General features: G+C 35.9%; 1 protein-coding gene across 1 annotated transcript in view; it reads right to left on the minus strand.

Annotated features, from left to right (window-relative positions):
• Window positions 1-22819, minus strand: part of LOC105248416 (acetylcholine receptor subunit alpha-like 1) — a 127978-nt gene extending 105159 nt beyond the window's left edge. The window contains exon 1 of the mRNA XM_011253181.2: window positions 20371-22819. The gene's annotated coding sequence lies outside the window, so the exon portion shown is untranslated. The remainder of the gene's footprint in view (window positions 1-20370) is intronic.
• Window positions 22820-25037: the final 2218 nt, after the last annotated feature.

Consider the following 25037-nt stretch of genomic DNA (forward strand, 5'->3'; position numbering starts at 1 on the left):
GTTTGTAAAATTACATAGCATAAACGTTAAATCTTTTTATTCTTCGTAAATTTTCCTTTTTGTTCCTCAATGATAAATATAGACGCGTATATGAATATAAAAGCTGATCAACTTAAGCGATTCCACGTCATTGTCCTCAATTATTTCCCCGCGACAGGTTACAATGATTTTATTACAGCAAATTTGATATAACACATGTAGCGAATCACGAAGCGATCGCATGCAGCTCGCGCATGTGCCATAATGAATATTAAAGTGGCGTTTAGCGATATAAAGAGAAATTGCATATTAAATAGCTCATAAAGTTTGTAATTTTAAATAAATAATCGACGACTATTTACATTACAGCTCGGTCAATAATTAATGGTTGTCGCATCGTTTTATATTTCGATCGATCATTTATTTTTTCTCGCGTCGATGTTTTGAAGTAACAGTCCTTTTGATTGCACATCACGTTTGATGTGCGTTGATATTGTTGCATATAAACCGAATTATTTTGCCATCCGAGAATGTGTTAACCTAAAGCTAAATCTTTCATGAAAGACACTAAAAAAGTTTAAAAGGAAGAGACTTTCAAGAGAATTTCAAGAATGATCCGCCACTGCAGTGAGATCGATTCTGACATAAAGCAAGTGAAGCAGCGCTTGCAAGTCCTACTTTTAAGGCCATTTTGTCAATAACTGTCTACTTTTCTCATCAACGCTGCAAATTCACTGTAAAATCGGTGACCAGAGAGAATAGAAAACAGAAGAAAATTTACATATCTTCATTAATATATCCTTTTACTCGAAATATTCGAAATAATTTTGAATAAATTTTGAAAAAAAAATTTTATCGACAAGAAAATTAAACGTTATGATTAAATATTTTCTGTTATTAATTATTCTGTAATTAATTATAAATAAATAAATAAATTATGAATTATAAATAAATAGAGTAATTTAATTTTAAAAAGATATGTACTTTAATTTTTCAAGTTAGATTCTGAAATGTATGTATTTGATTTTGTTCATCTTATCTTAATTTTTTTCACATTATCTCTATCTATATTATAGATTTATTTAGTAGAATTATTTAGTAGAAATAATTGCAAAAAACAGAAGCAAAACTAACGCAGCGTATTATCGATGTTCAATCCAGAAAAATGTCGAAGAGACATCGATATTGAACGATATTCAAGCGAGTGTAAGCTGCGTTATCTATGCTTCGTATCGTCGGCGGTAAGATGTTCGATAAAATCGTTCGCGCGGAAAATGGCACAATGTAATAACGCGACGATGCTCTCGTTAGAAAAATAAATCGCTCGCGTTCGCAAAAAAAAAAAAAAAGAAAAAAGAAAAAAGAAAAAAGAAAAAAGAAAAAACGGACAGATTCTCTCACTCATTTGGACCAGCAGAATTGTGAGAAACGCATTTTGGGGAACGAAATGAGCAACTGGGTTAATCTGCAATGTCAATCGGAACTTGGGGCAAATCCGGCCGAAAGGTAAGGATAGGGTAGCCTGGTTTTAAGGTTCAGGAGCGAAGTGAGCCTTCGCCAGGACGAAGAACATGCTTCGATAGCCACGTAACTCGGTCGACAAGAAGCTCGTAATTAGAACTCGAATGGCGCGCAAGAAAGATCCACCTATCCCGTCGCCTCGTAAACGCCTTCGTGTTGGTGTGTAATAATGGACGGACGGTTTCCATCCTAAGACGCGGCTATCGATTCTGCTGGCGATTAAAGCCGCGAACGCCTTTGTCTGCAGACGCGAAACTTCGATTATTCAACAGCGCAAGAGTCACGGACTCCAGTCGTTAGACGCAGACGCTTTTTCCCGTCCGTTCCATGTTTTAAACATACGTACTTGACTGTCGACGTGATTAGAGAAAGCGAGTCCCGTTTATCCGGGTTAAATATTTCATTATCTTCATCTTCGCTATAATCGAGCGCGATCGAAGCTGTGTTCCACTTTTGATACACACGTACACATTCATACACTCTTTATCTCTCTTTTTCTCATACACACACACATACGGCAATAATTTCTTTGACATTTGAGAAAATTGGATATGAATATTCATTTTGAATTTCACACATACACACGCGCACACAACAAGTTTGGGATATACTTAAAACAATCCAGGCAGCGGCTTAATCTTAACTGATCCGAAAGATCTAATTCAGTTGGAATATAAATAAAAAGAAGCTAACTACAAACACAAAAACGAATGACAAAAGCCACAGAAAGACTCACTAACTTCGAGTGCCGGAATATAAAAGAAGCTACTACAAACACAAACGTGCAAACACAAACGGCTCATGTGACTGAAAGTGGCGAGTGACCGAAGCAAGTACTTTAAAAGTTCTCGAATCCATCGATTCTCTCCGAGCGACTAAAGTAGAGAGAAGCCATGCTTGAGTATGTAAATTTCGATTAACTTGAAACTTGTCTTTTCAATCATTGCTGTGTATATTTACAATATAACTATACACAGAAAATGTATTAAATAAAAATAATTTTATAAAATATAATTATATTACTATATTGTGTACTAAAGTACTGATAAATAATAATAACAATTACATGCCTAAAAAAAAATATGGTGCAATTTTATTTATTATTTTTCATAATATATAATATATAATATCCCAGAATAATATTGTGTATTATTATTACTTTCACGACATAATAATACACACACAATACTATTATTCCACTGTATTATGAGCTATCCGTTTATAAATGTAATGGATAGGGCGAACAATTCATAATCAATATTATTGTTCATAAATAATTAATTCAATATGAGAATGACATATTTCAACAGATTTATCTCTCTATAATCACATAAATGTTCTACTTAAACTGAAAATTAAATAATTCCTAATTTATTTCAACTTTACAATACATCATATTTATCTTAACGAGAGAATAAATTAATTAATTAAGATTAATTTCCTCCATATTGCACGGTCAATTTATTTATCAAACGGGAATATAAAGAAAATATATTCCGAAAGAAAATATTTTTTCCTCGACATTACTTAAATTGTTTTCAACAAAGTCCACTGCAAGACTAGCTTCGGATCGACCGGAGAAACATGTCAAGGGGTTTAAAGAGGGAAGCTACTGCGTCAAACAAGTACGGGAACATGGAACTTCGCATCGGCGCTAAATTATGGATGGTCCCACCGGGCGCTGGGCTCCATAGAAACTCTGGTAGAAGTGACAGGGTCACCCGCCATCCATGGCACATCCTCATACGGCCAAATTTACTTACACCTAGGAGCTAGGTGCCTCGTACTTTCCTCTCGATCTCTAACTTTCGTAACCGCAAAATACTAGTCGCAAGTTCCATTACAATATAAAGTATAAATCGACAGCTCACATGAGTCGCACTGATAACGCGCTCCAAAATGTATGTGTGTGTGTGTATATGATGTGTACATGTGTGTATGTATAAAACCTGCACATATATATAGCAGAAACTTAAATAACTTAAATAACTTTTCAAGATTTTTATCTTTATTTTCAATAGATTTTTATAACTCTTAATAAGTTAAAATATAATTTTAGCCATTAAATAATCTCAGAAATTGACTGAGAATAAACTGAGAAAAATTTGCGCAACGTTTATTTTTCTTGCGACTCTTTTATTCAGTATCATTTTTTTTTTAACTTTTAAGAAATTTATAATTTTATTCTACAAACTTTTAGAAAGAATTTCACCTTTTAAAAGCACAAAGTCATTAAAATGAAAAGGAATGAGAAAACATTATTATGCAAACATATGAAGATGAAAAACTTGAATCTTATATTCACTTCTATTCATTGTAAAATGAAATACTTCTCGTTTAATTCTGTAATTATTTATACATTTTAATTAAAAGTCTAAACGATAAATGATACAGATAAAATATTTTTTAAACAGTTTATTTGGTTAAAGAGAGCAAGTCAATTTGCAAGATTTTTTTTCCTACATCAATTTTCGTTTAATTTTGTGTCTATTTATATATTCTAATGAATATGTAAAGTTGGCAGCTCGACTTCAAAATTCAGTAATTCTGATTAAAATTCGAGTTTCTTTTCAGAGAGTTTAGGAAGACTTTAGAAGTTCCATAATACTGAGCAAAAGATTTCTAGTGTATAGTTAACGTTACTAAAATTATATTTAAAAGAAAAGGTGCTAATTTCTTATAATTTTTCTAATTTTTTATAATCTGATCAAATAAAATTCTAAACTCGAATTTATACGAGAATTTAAAATGCGTATTTGAGCATATTACGTCTTTACGATTATTACACGAGATCGTGTAATTATCTATTCAAATATCTATTAATCAGATTTCAGAAGCTTTTAAGTGAGAATGCTTAAGACTATGCTCCGCCTGAGTCTCTAATAATCGATACATCATTAAGATACTTTCACGAGTAATATCGACATTTGCGCGCCTGAGACGTCTTCTTAAATGGCATTTGTACGTAAGGAATCAAAGCTCGAGGGTCGATTATTTTGAAAATATTCATAAAATTCAATTATCAAGATGATGCGCAATGAATTATAACCATCAAGATTGGATCGATATGTATATGTATGTACGTGTATAGTTTAAAGCGCTTTTAGCTCACCTCGGATGCTTTTCCCTGGGGTATTTTCCCCGTAAGCTCTTCATACTTCCATCCCCACACTGGCATGTCGCCGCGAAGTGCCCCAGGGCTATGCATAGTTTTACAAATATTCCGTTCCCTTGTCGGTGAACCGACAATATTTCCTTGAGGGGAGGGAGAGAGAGAGTGGACTCTAGGTATAAACGCATAGTGACATGCCCGAGTATTAAAAACATCCGGAGAAAAGCTGAGGTTACGTTCGCATGAGTAGAATAGATTTTCATTTAGGGAAAAATTTCATCGGAGTCAGAAAGGCCACAAGATCTCGAAAATTTCGATAAATCCCCTAATTAATTGCAGACGCATATTATTGTATTGTCATACCCTACTATATCTTCTTTTTAATTTTCAAATGCAAAGATGCAAATTTATGTATCATATGTCTCAATCAAATCAAAAATTGACAAGATTTCGATATATTTAAAGAGATTTAATGTGGTTAAGTAATGTGGTTAAATTAAATGTGGTTCGTTCTTAATGTTTTCCGATCTGGAGGACGCTATACTTTACACTCACGATTCTGTTTTGACACCTGAGGTACGTAAGAAATACGGTCATAAAGCGTTGCTCATACACAGGTGCTTGGGACTCGCAGCACGAGATGACTGAATTAAAATGTTTCCCAGCGGGACGCGTCCAGAATTAGCTCCGGGGATGCGCGCCTCCCTCGAGGGGAAATGTACGAAGAAAATGCGCCGGGAAATTCTGTACAAAAAGAGGGATGCGACTGTATCAAGCAAATCGCACTGGTTTGAAAACTTTGTTTAAATCGAATGTGAATTATGAACGATCCCGAAGGGTCGACGATGGCCTACCGGGAGCCTCGCTCGAATGACAGCGGCGCCATATATTTATGATACCCTGCGGCGAAACTTAGTTCCATTTATAAATCTGCGAATATACGCAATTCTCCTTTTTTTTTTGTCCGCAGATCCCGACCAGATGTCATCCCGTGTCGAGAATACAATCCATTTTCGCGAACGAAACAAGCTAATTTTCAAGGCGTCTGCCTCCCTCCATTCACTTGATACGCTGTTTTCTTGACTTAATTGGGGAATTAAGCCAAGGAGTTTCTTAATTCGACTCTTGTTACTGTAAGAATATAACTCCCTTAATCTATTTTTTCTCGGTATAAACAGAGAGAAAGAGAGAAAGAGAGAAACATTCATTTTTTTTCACAATCATTTTTTTTTATAATAGAGCCTAAGGATGCTCCCGCAAAAGAAATTTGTTTTCAGAGAAAGCGCTTTAAGCTAAGGATCAGTTTATTCTTATAATATTATAACCGACTTATTTAACTTTTCCAAGTATAAAAGCGCTTCGCTTCTCGAGTTAAAAAAGCTTCTTTTATTGCGTTAAAAAATGGATTAGTGCGTCTAATTAAATTTTTTACATGAATGGTACAACAATTCAATCTCACCGAAAGTCGTATTTCAGCTATCGCACAAAGTTCTAGTTTTATAGTTCAATGTCTAATTTTCATGGTCAACTTCGTTTCAAACGCTCGTACAATATTATATATATAATGGACAATAGCATAGTAGGTACAGCGTTCTCTATGCACATTCTTGCAAGACTATATTCAACCCGCAGAAATAAAACGTCACGAGCGTGCTGCAACTTTTCCGTCGTAAGAATTTTTGGGAACACCAAAAAGGGAGTAATTCAGAAAATAAAACCGCGTAACATGTTAGTACACTTGTCGCTATGCGGAGGATGTACGTTGTAAAAATCCTACGTACAGCCAAAAAGAAGAATGCGTCGTCGGCTCTAATGCCCGAGACACACTTGAAATAAAAGTACGAAATAATGCACCAGCCCTTAAAAATATGCGTAGGGACAAAGAAGGCAAAGAAAAAAAAAGTCGCAAATATATTTTAACTTTTCGAGCTCGTTTTTCAATGCTTTGTAAACGAGAAGCTTTAGCAACTAGACACTAGCAACAACGTACGCATGGTTATAACGGCTTTTCCATATTCATATTTCTTCGTCGTTTCGTTGCGACTACGTTGTATAAAACATATTTTGGTGACAGCTAGGATGATCACAAAAATTCTTTCTACGAGCGAGTTGCATGAATAAAAAAATTTTTTTTATCTCAATAACAACTCGGTAACAATTTTTCAGCCGCGCTGCCGTGATAAATATATACCTATATTTACGTCGTGTGCTCACATTATTTCAAGTTAACACTGCGACGAATGTACAATTAAAACTTTATACAATGAATGATTATAAAATGGAAGTCATACGTCTATTAAAAATTTAAATATACGCTCGAACACCAGAAGTTGCCTTTTTGAATCACGTTAAACAAGAATATATATTGCGGAATGCATTATCGAATTTAGAGGTAATCCATGTATTTTTCTTCGGACAGTCGCAACGATATGTTAATGAGAACGTGAGGAAGGATACGGGCTTCCTGGAGTCGGCAAGAAAGAAAGAGGAGACGGCCAAAAGGACAGATAGCTAGTCGTGATTCAAGACGCCCGGCATGCCATTTCGCACGAGAGAACGTACGCGTGAAAATGGCCGGGATTTTCTTCGGGAATAATTCAGCCGACGTTGCCGCATGGCTGAATTTCGACGAATGGAAGGAAAGAAATCACGGGCGTAGTTTCGTGCCAGAAACGCGTGCAGGACATTGGACCCCTGCCATATTTTTTAATTTGGCGGAGTGTTTCTGTTGTCCTATTCACGATCGAAGTTCGCGATGACGCCCGTTCATATCGGTAACGATGTTACAACATTCGCGAAAAAATAGTACGATACGTACATACAATCCGACGTATAAGAGAAAGGGAGGGAGGAAAACCCGGAGAGCGAGCGTGAAAGCGCATTGGAATGATTAAGCGCTGATTCAAAATTGACGGAATTTCTCGTATCACTGCACTTCCGTCATTAACGAGATAGCTTGAAAGTTCCCGAGCTCGTGCTGGAGGAGAAACTTCTCTTTTCGCAATTACATTTAATCCTTAACAAAATAATAATATTTCCACTATCGTCATATTATACGATATTACATTATTACAAATTTGAATGATACACGTACGTATTACGTATATGAAGTTATTAATTAATTGCAAAGAGAAACCTTTCATGTATAATTAAATTGTAACAAATTTGCGAACACAAACAGGAAATGAAACATGATCGTGCAACTAACTTAAAGAATAAATAAATACAAATAATTATATCTCATATTGTTGAATATATAATATATGTACAGTTTATATTATCCATAATACTATCAATACTTAGGAGACAGACAATTGGTTTCGATATTCCTCTTCAAGGAAAAAACAAACCTTTAGTATTCTATTTGAATACTGTAGCTTCGAAGGAAGTTTGATTTGACCTATGTAGAAGCATCGTTACACGACGTGTATTTCTTGAAACTTTGGCGAGCTCATGCAAAAGTGCCCGTATCTCAAACTTTCCACATCTTTCGCGTATTGCGATCAACGATCAGCGAACGATCCGAGTCTCATAAATACAGCACGAAGGAAACGACAATCGATTGTACTGACTCAGTGCAAGAAATGATTTGCTTGAAAGTTTCAAACTGGCGCGAATCCATAATATCTTTATTAGTACTATAAACAGAATCGATAACACAGATAATATTTGGGATAAAAATACAAATATCGTTCCGAGAATCGAATAAGAATTATAGTCTCTGATTAAAAACACGATTAATTATATAGCTTATTATTAATATCTGTATAAATCATTTGTAAAACTATTAAATTCGTTTTCATAAATCAATCCTTATTTAACTACGATTATGACAATATTGATAATTGCTCAATTAATATTAATTATTCTAGATAATGATTAATTTGCCAAGTCAATTATGATTGATTAGTTTGCTGTAACATCAACTAAGATTCCCTCAGAATGTACATGTCAAATCTAGTCGTAGTATCCTCATATATAATTATCACATATATACAACTAATTCAATAAACTAATTGAAGTAATTAAATTAATCAAAGAAATTAAAATTTTCAATATTTTATATTCTTTAGTATATGGACGAATTATATAAATATCAAAATAAATAAAAAATAAAATAAAGATAATTCCGTACTGACACGTCGATATTACCATGATTTCCATTTCTTTTCACTCGACACTGTCCTTTTCTTATATATCACCTGTCATTCTCAATTCTTAGACTGTCTGTCTGTGTATGAACGTGCCAACAAGGAGAAAAATCGCTGACGTCAATTTCAATTTGGCCATATAACGCGGAATATTTTCTATTATTTTTTTATTTCATGATTGTATCTTGACGTGTAGTCTTTATACTTGTAGAACAACAGTATTTATACAAATATATCAATCTATCCAATTATAAACCCGGCATACATATATGTTTACATATATATGTTTATTTTTATCTTGTATACAATATTTTATATTTTCTTATTTTTATCTTGTATAAAATATATTATATTTTCATTGTCATATTTAAGGTTTCTCATCGCTTAATTTTCCTTTTCATATTTTTTAATCACCTTCTTTTTGCTATTTTTTTACTAACTCTTTTACATACTATTTTATAAATGTAATCTTCAATACTAAGAATTTATCTGGAAATACATCTACATCCTTTTGCCTTAAGGTTCATGCCTAAAAATTAATATAAGTGATATTAAAGCATTTTTAAATTGCTTCCTCTTTGATTATATCCTATTTGAATTATATTTAATGTGAGAAATCTAAAATTTTGCGAAAAATCAGGAATAAAATATTATTTTGAGCGAAATTTTAAATAATAAACAAAATTCTAAGTTAAATTTTTAAAAATGTTGAAAATTAAAAAAAATATTTATCAATATTACAAAAATTAGTTTTATTGGCAATATGTTTGTATAATTATGAAGCTAATTTAGCATAATTTCAAAAGTATAAATATTTTGTATTCCTTGGACACATATCTTGTATACTTTGAACACATTCAAAAAGAAACAAATTTAGCAGAATAATATATTTTGAAGTAAAATATACTTTCTCAAATTTTCCATTAAAGAATATCGATTTTAAGCTCGTTGAGCAAGTGCAACAATGGTCAGTCTAATCAGAATTTACCTTCCATTTCCTGTATCTACCCGGATACCGGATGTCGATTATAGTTTCAGACAGTCTGATATCATTTAACGAGTCCACGGAATATTATCAAGCTTGCAAAATTGTAATTACCATCAGATTTGATATACCATTAAAGTCCACTGAATCTTCTACGAAAGGAACTTTCGAGACTTGGATTGAACAGTCGTACAAGTAATTAGGTTCTGCTTACCCTGACTCGCGTATACTGTCTCGTAACTTTGAAAATCGTCCACGTTGTGCTGTCTGGCGCGCGCTTTGTTATCGAGACAATAATTCTATCTGAATATCGTAGCAGGGGAATGGCACGTTGGAATAACAGAGTATCGTACAAGACAACATCTAGATCTTCCGCCTCAAGAGCTGTAAGCTCCGTATTTAGTTCACGAAGCATAATCTAATGTAGAAATCTACTTATCATAGACTCGTGTTGGAATTATAAGATATGTTTACTTCGCACCCTTCGATTACGTTGACGTTACTTATTAAAGATCATTCAAATATCTTTGTGTTTGTAAAACAATTTTTTTTATTCAAACAATAACACAATTTCTCTTCCCTCGCTTCTTTATATTTATCTCTAATTTTATATTTCGATTTTCCATAGTCATAACAATGCTTCAGAAAAATTTAATTTTTTTTTTAAATCATGTCACGAGATATTCTCTGCACTCATTTTAAAAATTTGTAAAATAAACTAGACATTCTTAACAGTTCGATAATAAATGACTTTTCGACGATATAAATTATTTATAAATTATTCATTAGTAAACAGCTTTGAAACGCTCGATAATGTTATATTTCATCATTTTTTGACAGGATGCAATCATCATTTTTTTCTATTTCTCCCTCTCCCTCTCTCTCTCTTTCCCTCTCGGAGCAAACTCGGTCAACTTTATCCGCGAATAGGAGGCTGAATGGAACTATTCGATAGACGGCTCGCAGAGCAAGCCTGTGATGCAGAGGGCGGCATTATTATTTCGAGGCATTTGCATCACAAAGTGCTTTATCGCTCGCCACGTTTGTGAAAGAGAGAAAATAAAGCTCGGTTCCGTCATGGTTCCGCTGTCTGCAACACTTCACGCCGAGATGGCACTGGACCGGTTTGCATCCGACCCGGACTCAAGCCCGCATGAAAAATGCATCCGGCACACACCGCGCCATCGCACGACGGGCCAAAATTAACATCTCGATTGTGCGCGCAGATACGTTATAGATTTCATTAACTGACCGGTTCCAAACGGCTTCTGGCGGATAGATGAACGGCCCGACATCCATCGATCAGACGAAATTGATACGGTTCGAGAGAGACGATCCAGTTTGATCGCATACAGAGGCTTCAAAACACGATCGATTGATCGATTTAAAATTGCGAATTTTAGTTGACTCAGCTTTGCCATTCTTTTTATTATATCGAAAGACTTATCTACGTTTGTACCTGACGAATGTCTGCCTGTAAATCGCCGACGCGCGTTGATCTCGTGCGTGATTGATGCCTGAATTCGGAGCTCTCGCTTAGATTGATCGCTTGCGAGTATTGTAAACGCTTGAGGTACGACCGATATTGCCAAAGGCAAAGCAAGAATGATATATAAACAGACAATATATATATCTATCCTATGTTTACATTCTTCTATTGTATCTATTTATATCCCATTGGTTTGAAAATTTAATGTTTCTTTGCACATTATTAAGAAAAGCTTCTCATTTTTCATTCATTTTCAATATAGTACAAAAATTTGTTCATTAAACAATCATTACGAAATAAATAATTGAAATAATTATAATAATTTAAAACATACAGGGCAATATCATGAAAAATATCATGAAAATTAGTTCTACTATTTGTGTATGTGTGTAATATGTGATTTAAACTCTAGGTTTAACAAATATTGTAAAATTATTAAAAAAAGATTTTAAAATATAGGCTCATCTTCACCACATTATTCTTTAATATTTTTTTAAACAGATAAGATTTACGATTTTTTTTCTTTCCAAAAAAACGACGAAGCGACTCAAATAATTAACGATTAAAAATAAAGATCTTTAAGTAAAGTTAAAAAAAATGTATATATACATTATACCATATTTCTGAAGTAACTTTAAACAAACTTTAAGAAAATTTAATTTAAATCTTATTTAATTAATTAAATTAACAATATTGAAACTGGAAAATTGTGATAAATATTTTCTTAACATTTCCGCTAAGAAAAAAAATCTATTTTATAAACTGATTAAAGAATTTCTCATTAAAATGCAGTACAAATCTGTATTTATGGTGGCAATATGTGTGCATGTGTGTATGTACGCGCACGCACACACAATATTTATCATTTACGAATATATAATTCATTTAAAGAAACCAAATTATCTTAATATTAAGAAATAAACAAAAGCTATATTGAAAAGAATTAAAATAATTAGACTGACTGATATAAGTAGAATTTTTTAGAATCAAAAGAACTTGTTTTATTACTTCTATATATACTAACTACAATGATTAAGATGTATATCGTGCGATGCTTTGAAAGAAAATTTTATAAAACGCGTATGCTGCTTTCAAAAATCGATTTAACCTACATCTCCGTACTAGGGCAAAGTGCATTACTCTCGAAAAACACGGTCATTGCATATTTCGATACAGAAACCGTAAATTGAATTAATTCGTAACTTTAACACGCTTATTAAAATCTACACGCATTATATCCATTTTCATTCATTTAACTTAATAATCATGATCCAAATAACCACAATTATCGCATCAATATTATATTTCTTACATGTATATAATGATAAATTATCTATGAAATATAAAGAAAATTATAACTCAAAGAAAAGATAAAGTAAAATAAATTTTAAAAATAATAAAAAAAAATTAACAGTGCTTATATATATATATTAATGAAATTTTTCTAAATCTAAAACAAACAATTCTATATTCCTGTGTTAAATGTAGTAAAAATAATGCATTACAATATATGGTAATAAAAATTTAAGACATATTTACTACATTGATACATAAATCTTCAATATATCAATATTATATTATATATTATTCCTCAGCAGAAATAAATTATTCATTAATCTTCACGATCCTCTCTCGTTACATCATATCGGCAGATATAAATTTAGCATATTTAAACATTGTACGCTCGTTGTATGTAACTCGATTATGTACGCGTAAGAAAATAGAGCAATACGGTGGGTGCGGTTCACTCGACTATGGAGCGTAACATCAGTACTTCACAGTGAACGACCAACTCGGTCGCTTTAAACATTGTCCGCAATCGCCTAGTATTGCTCACGGAGTAAAAAAAGCTACAAACAGCCAACCTGCTTCCTTTGAAGAGTTAGTTAACGTCTCGGCCGTGCAACTCTCCGATTGATCCCTCGATACCTGCTTCATTATTTTAATTATATTTATATTACATAAGTTTAATCATTATTTTTTGCTGGCAATGCACACATGTGTTTTGTTTATATTTATTGTTGTCTCCCGCTCAGGTTCTTTTTACCAGATTACGTCACAAAGCTAACGATAATATTCATGAAACGCAAAATTTTAATTTGAATTTTTAATTAGCTATTTGTGTAAATAATTATGCAGAAACTGTCCCACTTTTGCTGCGTTATTTCTGTAATGATACATCATGAGCAGTTTAGAATGGAGTTTTCCTTAGTGGGAAAACATCATGGAAGATTATTATAATTTGTCACAACTTTCCACATATGTCAAATTAAAATTGTAATCTGTCATCTGCAATAACGTACAATTATATTCGAACACATTATATTATACGTGAAACATATATTATTTTTGCACGTTTTTCTTTAAACTTTATTTTTTTCTTTGTCACTTTATGCAATTTTACAAGTGAAATTTTTCAAAGCGCAATTAATATACGTGACTCGTAAGAAAACTAATTTCATGACGCGAATCGACATTCAAAGCTTATGGCGGATAGGAAAATCAGACGCGATAGCCGACACTATATACAACGCCAACGGGTGTGTATAATGTTTATGCGGATCATGCGGTGATGTATAGTGGCTTTAATTGATTCAACGAAACCTCGGCTTAATAACAAAATATATTTCCCTCTTATGACACGATCGGACGCGCCGGCGTTTCTCGGCGTAAACACACCCGTAATTTCGGAAATTGCCTCTTTCCTCTTTCTTTCCCTTCGCACGAGCAGCATTAAATGCTCGCCATAAATGAGGAAACGGATCACTCTCGGACGAACAGCCGCAGCCGGAAATCGATCCTTCTCGCGCCCTCCGGTATCCTGTCTCCCACGTTCCTGAATTTTTATATCGCGGTCGGTAGCTACTAACTTGATTAAATGCTTCATATAATTTAACGGCGATTGCCGGCCGCCAAAATAACTTACCCCTGGTCGCAGTTGAGTGTTAAAACATAGAAATTGAGCTTGGTGAATATCCCTCTCCCATTTCGCCTTATCACTAAAATACATCAGCGTGATAATAGAACCTAACAAGCGTAATCAGTTTGCTCACGTATCTTTCCCCACGTATTTTTCTCCATTTTTTACGCACCGATTTTCTTGGTAATTCACGTCTATATCACACAAAAGTCGGCCGCTTCATTTAGTAGTAAAAAAATGATAAGACACGAATTAAGCGCGTATAATAACATAATTTTAGTATCTCGTAAAAATGGCATAATTTTAAGCGGAAGATTAATTTTTTTTTAGTATCTTCTGTATATTTTAATCTGTCAAAAGAAAAACATGAATTTTTTTCATATGCGTTATTACTATTATATGCGTTATTTCATTACAGATAGTTCTTTTTTTAGCACATTATAGCCTAAAGAGAAAAACTCTGCGAATAATGGCAGTGTTTGAAGCAAGCTTTAATTCTATGTGGAGCAGAAAATTGAGATCATTCATGCAATTTTATATTACTGAAAGATTATAAAACATAAATTTTTTCTCAGACGCTTTTTTCTCCATTTTCTTTGTTTTTTCTAAATTATAAAATACATACGCGTTGCCTGTATGTCAGGTACAATACAAATAGCTGCAAAACAATACAATACAAATACATGCATACTAAAACAATATAAAATGATGCCTTGTATGAAAAAGTTTAGTTTTGTCAGTTAAGTTTTTCACTTGTTAAATGTAACGCTTCTCTGAAAACTAAATTATTTATGTCGCAATCAAGAGAATCGAAGCATTTAGCAACTCAAAATATTAGTGGACAATAAAAATTATTGATGTTATTGGTTATCTCGAGTTTGACAAAAAATGACGTTACAAATATGCTCTGATTGTTTCGATAATTTAGATTGATGTAGAATATTAGTCCATGCTTCTGCACATTCAAACGATATTAATTGTTATTATTATTACAAACGATTTTTGCATTTCAATGGTACCCTATACAATCGACTGTGTGTTTATCGGCCATTAATTTATTCGATCTGCTTGATCGTAATCTATATGCAGCGATCAATCAAGAAGCAAATAGAATTTTCGCAAAAATCTTCGAGAGAAAAACGAACTGCAAACTGAATATTGGTACGATAGAGCCGGACGTTAATTCGAATGTAAATTTCATTCGTCAGTACGGCAGGTAGATCATAAATTTGAATAATATCAATATAGACCAGATTATTAAATCACACGCCGCAAACTATAGACGAGACGATTGACTGACGATGACAGTTTTCTCTCGCCAACGCTTCTTGCAACGGTTCCATACACGGAGCGTGTCATCGCTTGATTAATTCGAAGTCAATTATTTTTCCTAGAGAAAAATGTCTTGGCGAAAATCATGTGTGAAAAAAATGTGTTACATCTAATCTTAACGGGATATTTTAACAGTTAACGGATGCATCGTTATAAAATGATGTTAAATGACATTTCTGGAAATAACGACGCGCCAGCAGGTTTCGACCATTCGTTCGCATTTTCATAGAAACCTGAGTTCATTCAACATGCCGGAAGTGTCGCGTTTTATCCGGAAATGTCGCGGTAAGGACCAAACGGCTCGGTCGAACCGTCACGTAGATAAAAACTTTCCCGCATTCATGTCTGCGATACTCGCCGAAAAAAGTCATAGTCCTGCTGTCGTCAGCAGTTCCGATACGGAAGTTTCGACGAGAACCCAACGATTTTTCGCCGTCATTTATACAAGTTATCGCCTTTGTTGAGCAAAGGTCATTTTTCAAAATTATCAAGCGAAAAGAAAGTTGCACATCAACATGATGCGCAAGTTACTCATATTATATTTCGTATTATCGTTTTTTTTTAATCGCGGGTACAGCAAGTGACCATAAAGAGGGCGAGATGAGATAAAAGAAATAAAAGAGATAAAGTAAAAGAGAGTAAAATTCATGACATAAATGCAAAGAGATTTATTGCGCACGTAAGAACTATGATAGAACGCATTTTAAATCCTTTTAAATCGAACACGCGAACAAAATATGCAAGGATATATAAATCTAAAATTTTGATCACTGTATGTGCTATGAAATTCTTTTTGTATATTGAGGAAAGTTGTCAAAAAAAATTTAATAATCAATAAATCTCAATAATTTTCCTCTTAATCTTCGAGACACTTTACTTAAAAGATATTACATAGCTTTATATATAAAACAAAACTCAAATCCTTTTCTTTTACGGTAAAATAAAAAGAAATTTTTGACATGTGCAAATCTAATTAAATTGCCGAAATTTTCCTTTATTTCGAATCTTGATATAAACATAGCTTTAATTATATATATTGTTTTATTTAAAAGCAAGCAATATATAATAAGATACGAAAGATGTCATTTATAATTTAATATTCAATAAAATGAATTGTAAATTTGACTATCATATCATTAACTGTAATTATTCATTATTTTTATGATAGATCAGAATAATGATATTAGAATTTTGTACTTTTCTGTCATTTTCTTTTACGAACATTTCATGTTTACAATCTAGATAAGTGATGTTCTGTATGACACGATAGTGACGGAAAAGAAGAAGGATCGTAGAAACTGAACATTTTACATTATTTCTATGTCGTTGTGAAATGCAAGCTATCCTTTCATCGCAAAGAAAAACAGGATACGAATATAAACAGCAGAATTTTATCATTTAGAGTGTCAGCTACCTAAACTTGTCGCTTTTATTATGCGCATTGTGACGTAAATGTCAACGTCAATGCGTTCAAAAGCATCAGTATATTTTTCTATATGTTATATATATATATATATATATATATATATATATATACATATTTTTATTGATAACTCAAAGATAAAAACAACGATTCTAATAAAGAATAATTTCACTTTTAAAATATTCAAATATTAGGTACCATCACATGCTTTTATTTTCTCCTATTACATTAATATCAATCGGTTGAAGTAGAATTTAATATTTACTATGTCGTCCAATGTATAATGTTAATAGGAGAGCAGCTCAAATACGTATGGATAATCAAATAAAAATTTATGAAACGTTATATCGTACAACTCATCGCGTCTCTTTGAGAGAAAAATATTGGATACATTGCTATTGCTGGATGGATAACGGACGTTACATAAATTTACTGCAAAACACTGCGTTTTCGAAAATGATAAAATCGCCCGTTTAAATTTTTTACAAATTCAGAATTCTTTAGTTATACCGATTAAAAGCAAATCACTCGTAATTTAAACCGGGTCTCAACCGGATTGTGTGTAAAACCATCGAATAATATTCGCACGAAAAATTTTGATGAATTTCACAATTTATCGTTCGCAAACACGTACATACACACACACACACACATACACACACACACACACACACACACACACACACACACACACACACACACACACACACATATATATATATCAAACAACGGATAAATAACAATATGATTTGTTCAAAATAAAAAATTTACACATTATTATTTATATATTTTATTTCGAAAAATGATTGAAAATGTTTTCAATAAGCAAAAGCTTATATTAACAGCTATAAAAATTTGACATAAATAAAAATATATGTGTGTATTATGTTTTACATTAACATTATATCAAAGTATTAGAACGGCGTTTATGAAAATAATAATATGTGAAATTTCGAATTCTTTTATGTGTATGAAATGTAATAAATTGCCACGCATTGTGTGGCGTGATTGGCTTTAATCAACTTGATTAAATATCCAATAACATCATTATCGTCTCATATCGTTATAATTACAATAATGTTTTTTGTTCAGCGTCTAAAAACATAATCATGATAATCACAAACATAAATTTAAACTAAATCTTATTAAAAAATTATAAATATAATATAAAAAATAAAATTACAAAGTTAAGAATGTAATAATAATTATTTTAAATTAAATAGTTATTTTAAATTTAATAATTATTTTAAATTATATTTCTAATACAGAATGATATATGCAAAAAAAAATGTTTTAAAATAAATAGATAATATTTTGAAAATTTAATTAATCGAGATTAATCCAAGATTAATTTCTTTTAATATCAAAGGAAAAAAAAAATATATATATATATATATACATATTTTTTAAATAAATTTTTTTAATGACTTTTTATCATAAACTTTTGTTATAAACTAATTAAAAATAACAAAAGATATTTTTCATTTAATATTGTATTTACTTTAATAAAATTTTTAATTAAATTTCCAAAGATTTTTAATATTAAAAAAAAATATATTAATAAATAATTACAACGTTTTTACTAAGAGAAATTTGAATTTAAATTTGTTGAAAAATATATCATTCAATTTTTATTTTTGTATAATTATAGATGAAATATTAATATAAAAATTAAAAATAGGAATTATTTTTTATTGTAAAAGAGGCAAATGCAAACAATTGATCCGTTTTGGAAAAATCCTAAATCACCGCGAGTGTAAAAGTCGAGCGAGCGCGCTGGAAGTAAAAGAGGGAAAGAGAGGTCAGACAAGCGTGGCAGGAGGACTACGCCCAGGCCCTTGAAAGCACTCCGACGTTTTCGCACGACTCCGTAGGAGCTTTCGGGTGGCTTTTCCTGGAGAAAAGTTCAGGGGAAGAGGCAATTTATCCTTCGCTTCAAGTAAGGACGCGGGCGTCGCGAAGAAATAGCCTTGGCGTGTATTTAACTAGAGGGGCCGAGCTCGATCGATCGATCGTTCATTTTTTTTCGCGCGAGTTATTCGGAGTCACTCATAAGTGAAACATACGAATCCTCATCTGGCACCCTACTTTTCCGTCCTCGACTTCAATTGAAATCAGAGGAACGTTAAATTGCTAATTAAGTTATTACCTAACTACAACGTCTCTTTCCATAGAATATGTGACGTGCACAAGTCTTAGTTATTTGGTGAAAATACATATGAAAACGTGATTGAAAGACATTGATTAGAATAATGCGATTTGCAATCTTTAATACATTTAATCAATTAAAAAACCTATAAAAGTTACTTCGAAAACCGTTCTAAAAAATATAAAAAAGTTTTTAGGATTTTTTTTAAAGATATGAAAAATATTAAAAGCTAATTATATTTTTTCTATTGCGCGCGAAATATATTTCTGCGTAATAAGAAAAAAATCTACTTATTAGTTCTTTTAAGCATGAAATTCTAAAATTTCGCGAATATTACATTACAAAAATTAAACGTGCCTAAAAATAGTCCGCGGCAAAGACAATATAAATATCTCAAAGCAGATACTTTTAAGAAATATTTTAAGAAACGGTGATCGATTCGAAATAATAAAGTTTGCGATTAAGATTTACGCAAATTTATTAACATAAGCTCGCAAATCGAGTAATAATTTAATTTCCGCATTATTACAATATTATTTGTAATAGAAAATGATTAACGATATCATGCGATTATAATATTAATATGTGTATTTAATTGTTTGCGATGCGCTTAAGTATATTTTCCTAATTTCACATATATATGTATGTAATGCATTAAATCTAAAATATATGTTATGTAATTTCTCCAAATTGTATGTACACATTTTAAAACTAGAACTGACATTATTTTCTAAACAAAAGAGATCGTCTGTCACAAAAAATACCTTCTAAAAATTCAAATATTGAATAGTTAAAAAAAATAATCATATTTTTGGAGCTTCGATATTTAAATCGATGTGTGGAATATTGTCCATTCTTGATGTTATTTCGTAGCGGTATAAATTGTTTTCATCATTTTTATCACAAGCCGATGTAAACAATCGAGAAATATCAAAATATTAATCAATATTCTAAAAAAAATTAAATTTATTTTTTAGATGTTTTTAATTCTTTGTTTTTTTCGAAAGAAGAATATTAAAGAATCGATTTGTCAATAAAATCACAATAATCAGGTCCGGTGCACGCTTGTCCAGCGATAATGAATTTGACATCGACGTGACAATAATGCCGGTCGTTAGGATAGTACCCGCAAAAATACGTTGGAAGGAAAGCGAGAGAAAATTTGAAGACGAGCGATTACGGAAAGCGTCTCGTCGCCCTCGCAACGTTCTCTCGCGTAATAAAAAGGTGACGCGATCTCGCGCGGGCGAGAACCGGCCATTTCCATAGTCGTGGGAGTGGGCGAACAATAGCGAAGAGGCGTACTCACGTTGCTATCCCGGCGGGTGGGCACATTGCCCGCGGGCGTCGATGAGGAATAACGCCGAAGGACGAGCTACCGTATCCCGGGCGTCCTATGCACCGAACACGAGGACTTGGCGCGCCGTGCCGATTTACCCGCAGCAGTCCCGAGTCCTCGCCGCGTGGACGTAGCGCACCCGCACATATCCCCGACGTCGTCGTCGTCGTCGTCGTCGTGGTGATCGTCGTCGTAGTAGTAGCTGTGGTCGTAATCGTCGTCCTCGTCCCGGTCCGCGCCGCCGTCCTCGTCCTCGTCACCGTCGCCGTCGCGTACGTCGTCGCCCCCGCGCGTAACAACAACGACTGTCGAGGTTGTCGCGGCGCGCGAACGGCCCGTCAGCCGGCGAACGGCCCTCCGGTAGTCAGCCGGTGGTCGACCGCCGCACTGCGGGTACGCGAACGGCCGGCCGGCCGGCAGGAGTGACCTGTAACACGAGGGATCGGTAGACGGCGCACCACCACACCAGCACCCACCAGACGCACCACCGACGGATATAAATAGCCCCGAGAGGAGGAAGATCCGGACGGCACAACAGCACTGCTTCTAACGATTGAGGAGGAGACGCGCGACCGTTGCCTCCGCTACCAGGGTTTCGATGGCCCGAGAAACGAGGAACTTCCGGGGGCAGCGACAACGGGGGCGAGCGCAACTGCCATCTTCGGCATCGTCGTCAGTGTCGCCGGGACCATCGACATCGTCGTCAGCAGCAGCGGCATCTTGCTCGGCGCGGGCGTCATCTTCGTCGTACTCGTAGCAGTAGTCGTAGTCGTCGTCATCGCCGTCCTCGTCGGGTTTCTCGGCAGCGGCGCGATCCTCTGGCTTACGCTGGCAGTCGTCGCAGTCGCGGTAGTCACGGCGATCATCGGCATCGCGCTCGTCGCAATCGGGCTCGCGCGCGATCTCCTCGGTCGTCCCTTCGTCATACTCGCGAAACGGGTATCCCGCGACGCGGGCCAGCTCGCCATAACCCACGGCGGAATCCAGCGGCCCCTGCCAGCCGCCAGCTCGACGACCGCGGACTGTTACGATCTCCTGGTGCTGCGCCGGTGATCGGTAGTTCCACCCTGTGCGATCCAACTACCACCACTACCACCACCGCCAACGTCACTACCACTAACGTACGATCGGTCGCCCCGATATCGCGCGCGGCGGCGACGACGACACCCTTCTTCCGCCACCACCGTCTCTCGTCACCGATTCTTCTTGCCGCCCTCGACGGCAAATTCCAGTTATTCGCGAGCGACGATGCGGCACACGCGGCGGCCCGCATAAGCGGCGACCGCCTCTTCCACGAGGCCGACGACGATCATTCACCTAGAGAGCACCCACTGCACCACTACTACCACCACCATCACCACCGTTACCACTGGCCACCCTGAAGCCACGCTGACCTCCTACCGACTTTCGTCTCCTCTGGCATATCTTCCCGACTCTTTCACCTTCCCTCCCTTTACCTATCTATCTATCTATCTTTCTTTCTTTCCTCGTTCCTGCTTCCGGTCGACGATACACGTCTATCCGACTAAGCGGAAAGCCACCGCGCCGGCCATATGTAACATTCCGATCAACGTCGAGGGTCGCTCGACCTCCTCTCTCATGATTCCGGCCGTTGTTTCGAGCTCTCGTTCGCCACCGCCTCTCCCGCGATTGTCGCCTGACCCGACATACGGCACTTGGCTGTTTCCACTCGCGATCCGCTACCGCCTGTTTCGCGCTCCCGGCGGATCCCAGCTGCCGAACTATCCCTCGTTTCTCGGTCTTTTCCTCGGTCTCTCCCTCCTCGGTCCTTCTTACGCGCCTACGTGCATGCGTGCTTCCCCCGAGTCCCGTGTGCCTGTGTTCGCGAGTGCGTACATACGTGTCATTGCCACTCGATCAGTCACTTTTCCCGGTGCGCGCGTTCTTTCCGATCCTTGCACCGCTGCGAGTCCTGCACCAAGAAGTCGTGTCAGTGCGGCAGGCAGGCACTCCCAGGACGTATCTCTCTCTCTGGCAATGTTCCGACCGAGCAACCCACCTTAGCACTGACGCTCTGCCCGTTTCGGGGGGTGTTGTGGCGAAAGCCGTGCCTGTCTCTTTCTCTCTCTCTCTCTCTCTCTCTCTTTCCCTCTCCCTATTTCCGTCTCATCCCCGCACTCTCTCCTTCTCGCTACCGCGCGTCGGACACCCTCTCGCATCCGCCACCGTGTTCCGCGTTCTCCCTCTCGCTCCTACACCCTACGCCGTCTCGTTCTCCGTACCACGGTTAGAGTCTCTCTCCGATTAGAGCCCCGCCGCACCAAGCCATCCTGCGCCCCGGGAGCCAATACCAACCCATGTGGAAGCCCCGACGCGAGACGTCGGCGATGACTTGCGAAGTCGGCCGAACCTAGCCGAGCCGCCACCCCGCTTTCTCACTCGTCCTGACACCCTAACGCCGAGCGAGAGCCAGCGAGAGTATCCTACCACGCAGGTGCCGCCCCTGAAAGCTCGCCAAGCCCGCAAAACACGACGTGCGGCCATGTGGCAGCACCGACAGGACCGGCTACGAGAACGCTCGAGATGCGCCGAACGTTGCACGACTCGCCCTCGATATAACGCGAGACCATGTGGAAACCTCGAGGCGGTGACGCGCCGACAGGAATGTATGCGCGCATTCGTGCAGCTATCATCCCCTTGGCGTACGAATAAATGCAGGATCGTTGACGATGCGTAACCGCGCGATGTACTCGTGCGAATCACGACACCCGTGCGATATCGTCGCCCTTATAATCAGCCCGCTTAGGCGACCGTTAACTTGTTTGGCATGTTAACGAACTTTGCTCACTGTTGTCTCGTTCCAAGCGTTTCCGACTCCGGAGTTTAATTTCGATGCGCAAGGTGCTCCGCTTTGATTAAAATTTAGCTAAAATATATAATTCGTTATTTTAACTATTATAAGTAAGCTTTCTTTGTCAAAAATATTCTAAAATATTCTCCTTGAAAAAAGAAACATTTCTAATATTTATGATAAAAGATTTTCATAATTTGTAAAATCATATAAACCGGTACATAATATTCAATTTTTGCATCAAACGCATTTAATGCACGAATATCTTCAATTTATATATAATTATATTAATATTATTTATATGGATGTATTTATATATAACCTGACTATTTAAAAAATTATTTTTTATTAGATAAATATTTCTTGTGCCATTTTGGAGATATTTTAGACATTTCAGATTATCGATCGTGTTATTAATTAATAGTTTTCAACATGGATCGAGTATGAAATATTACATGAAACTACAATAATTCAACGTACAAGTAAACCACTCGTACTTTCTACTCGTACATATTGTTCTGTACGAAGATCAGATTTCAGTACTCGATTACTGGCTTTTACGCGCTGATATTCTAAAGCAAAATGTGAAACGATTTCTTCAATCTCTTAACACAAAAGTCTTTGAAAAGCGCATTACGATAACAGAGTCCTATCAGTCGATAAACCTTACGTCAACATAATATTATGAAATAAAGTTCTTCGCAGTCGAGGCACGCGGTAAGTAGATATGATGTATATTAATCCGCCCATCCCTCTCATACGGATGAAATTTCCAGATATGCTTCTCGTCGCGGCACCATTGTCGACGGTAACTCATCAAAGTGACAGGAAGATTTAGACAATGATTAATGAGACGATTATACGCCAAAAAGTTAGGTGTTCAACCCAGCATCTCATTGTCAGTGTAAAAGGCGGATTCGCATACGGCACTGAACACGAGATTTGCCGAGAATCGGCGAGCCGCCCCATATTCTTCTCTTTCTATCCTCCGGATCCTCTCCCTTTCTATTTCAGCGTCCCTCTTTCTCTCTCTTTCTCGTTTTCCTCCGTGTGTTCAGCAACCCTCTTTCCTCTGCCCTCGCAACCCTTGTTCTCTCCACGAGATACCCCAGTCGATACTGACACTGGCGGTGCGAGGTCGACTCGTCAGAGGGTGCTGAACGGAGTGCAGAAATGGTGACGAGGCGCGGGGGATGATGCGAAAAAAAAAAGAAAAAGACGCTTCTCGATCTCGCCTCCCTTTACTCCCTGTATACGTCCGTTTCCGTCTGCTTATCTGTCTCTTGGTCTCCGCTCTTCGTCCGTCCTGTTAGTAGGTTCCCAACGATAGGAAACGCTTCATCCGATGCGGATGTATCAAACATAACTTGGGCTCTTCATTTTTCTTCCGTTTCCCGTGTTCTCTTGATATGCCCCTTACATTTTCCAGTATATATACAATGTCGCCAAATCAGTCCAAGATTATTTTTATAGGAGATATATTTGCTGGCATTATTCAGTAAATTATTACTTAAGATAATGCTTTCGGTTTTCTAAATTCATTTCATGTATTCCTACCCCATATCATCGCGTATCCAATAAACGTATCAAATGGACATTCATATTTCTTTGACCTGCATTCTCACTAAAATTCTAAATGCGACCGTTTCATTCTGAGATTTATTTATGCAATGTGAATATCATTAAATATAAAAATAAAATAAAAACTATCTATCATCTTTAATATATTTTATTATTGACATTTAAATAAAATACCATTTTTCCCATTTTTAGTTTGTTATTCATGTTTGCCATTTGAAGAACTATTAATACAATGTAGCTGATC

This window comes from Camponotus floridanus, unplaced genomic scaffold (genome assembly GCF_003227725.1).
Source record: "Camponotus floridanus strain SB8 unplaced genomic scaffold, Cflo_v7.5 scaffold7, whole genome shotgun sequence".
NCBI classification, from domain to species: Eukaryota; Metazoa; Arthropoda; class Insecta; order Hymenoptera; family Formicidae; genus Camponotus; species Camponotus floridanus.